Source organism: Eleginops maclovinus, chromosome 11 (genome assembly GCF_036324505.1).
Source record: "Eleginops maclovinus isolate JMC-PN-2008 ecotype Puerto Natales chromosome 11, JC_Emac_rtc_rv5, whole genome shotgun sequence".
Taxonomy (NCBI): domain Eukaryota; kingdom Metazoa; phylum Chordata; class Actinopteri; order Perciformes; family Eleginopidae; genus Eleginops; species Eleginops maclovinus.
The window spans coordinates 12,129,785-12,132,335 of NC_086359.1; positions in this window are offsets into that span (position 1 = coordinate 12,129,785).

Here is a 2,551-nt window from a genome sequence, read left to right on the forward strand (position 1 = left end):
CTTTCATGATAGGTGGATTGTGTTGTGGCTGCTGTCATTCATGCGTTTTGCAATCCGGGCCGTTGTTTCAATATCGCTGATGCAGTTTATGTGATGATATGATTATTTCTATTTTTAAGTAGTTTTTTTGTAATAAGTATGTCTCTCTCTGTGGCATTGTTTAGGCTCGATAACCGTCGTAAGGCCTCTCGAGGAGGGGAAGGGGGGTCAGAGGGCCTAGGTATAAAAGTCATGGCTCGCCACTGTTATACCCACAGTACTGGAGATAATGCACTGTTACAATCATCTCTGTAAAGTTGATCATTAAAATTGACGCATTACATTATAAAACACCACTTCACTCCCATTGTTGAGTTATGGACTGGACATTGAAATGTCGCTACTTCTATTCAGGAAGACCTTTTGAAGACAGCCTTGAACAGACTAATCCAATCATGACTTCCCAAGCCCTGTTGAGGAAATTGAGAAGACTGATTTATGTATTTATAAAACGACTTCCCTGGGTAAAACCAACAAAGCAGAACATAAAGTAATTATCTTTTCCCAAATTGCACTTTCCTTGCTGTTTATGCGTTGATTTATTCATTTCAATTGAAGGAGAAAGGAAACCCGCATATCCTGATACCTGGCTAAGGAATCTGTGGAGTCTTCTAAAGGATAATTAGTGAAAGAGAGACAACGGGCCATGGAGGAGACAATGCAACGAGACAGCAAATTAGCATGCAGCCAGAGAACTAAAAGAAATCTCAGGAGATGTGAGTCTGTGTTGTGGCTAATGCTCAAGAATTTAGAGCCTGGATAATCGAATGTGGTAGAAGGTACTTTGTGTGAAAAAGCAGCTAAGAAATACAAGATAAATCTTACATATATAATCACAAACTCAGTACAGCACAGTCACAAGCTATTTGCAACAATATTTTTCTCTTATTTAAAAAAATATCCAGTTAAAAGGTTATTGTTAGTCACCAGAGACCTTTCATTTTTAATATAAAATACTCAATGTAAGCTGGTTCTTAAAAAAAACATAGCTTGTTCTTTTAAAGAGTACATTACGTTTTATCTGCTTTGACTCACAGCAGTCACAATAGATCCAAATAACCACTGAGTGCGCTTGAATTGGATTATGTCATGTTAAGATGGTTGGACACTGGTATGCATTTTGCTGATTTGCCCATTTTTGTGCAAAAGGTTGACAGAGCTGCAAGCTATTGTGTATAATGAAGGGATTGGTTGACTTGCCATTCAGTTTTTGCATGAACACGATTCATTGAATCATTGACAAACTACTCAATGCACATCTAAATGAGTTACTAGGGAAACCAGAAGACAAGCAAAAGGACTACATTCTTCAAAGGGAGAGAACTATTTCTTAACAGTGACGATGGCATCCACATAGCGCTTTGGTTATGTTCAATATGCATCCAAAAATAAGTTTCTTTGAGAAAAACACAGTATATGCTTCTGAGAAACAATTGGCATACAATTCAGCCTGCGCCTATACTGAGAAGGACATCTCCCCATAGCCCCCCCCAACTGAAATCAGTGCCTTTGAGGGAGAAAGTGACAGACATAGAGAGAGGGAGGAGGAGGAGAACCAGGCAGAGAGAGAGAGAAAAAGCCTCTGCTCCTCTGCCGGCGAGAAGCAGCTTTATTACATAACAGTCTCAGGGCTTGGCAGCTCACATGCTTTTAAGGAAGAAGCACACGTTCCCCTGCACCTGAAATCTCAAGGCAGGGTGGGAAGAGATGTGGTGGAGGCTAGAGAGCCGAGGCGGAAAAAGAAGGAGAAATCACTGAGGATCAAAATACAAATGTCGTCTTAGAGATGATTGGACTGCCATTTTTGGAAGCTTGTGAAGACAGGCATCAGCCAATTCAAACTGCCTGCTAACGCTAATAATAATAATAATAATAATAATAATAATAATAATAATAATAATAATAATAATAATAATAATAACAGCAACAATGATTAATGCTGACATACTGATGTTAAGCAAGTATAACCTTTATCATGTGCATTTTATATTAACCATGCAATTATTAGTCAAAGCAAAGTATTGAAGATGTACAAAATAATCTGATTTCATGGAAACAAGTAGACGCTGAAATGTTATGTAATGTAAATTATATTCAACCTGTTCGTGTTGCTAGAGCAAAAGTCAGCAGATCAGCTGAGTAACAAGGATACATTTTCTGGGTACCATAGATGTTTGTACCAGATTGTGTGTCAGTCATTACATATTAAACTGTGTTTGAAGTGACTCGCAGTCGGAAGTCTTTAGAAACCTATGCCACCAACTTTTTCATCAGTGTGTCGGCCGCTGTGTGGTGATCTATAGCACAAGGACACAGACATATAGCCACAACTTTCATTTGTTTTTCTTTTTATTTAAAGACTAATGCAGAGAATCAGATTCTACAGGGCCATATCATAACCAAAAGAAACAAAAGAAAACATTTACAGAAGGTTCACCATTTCATCTACATCAATCAGAACCCTTTGTCAGTATCATTGGACTACCAACACATTCCTGTGTACTGCTCGTGA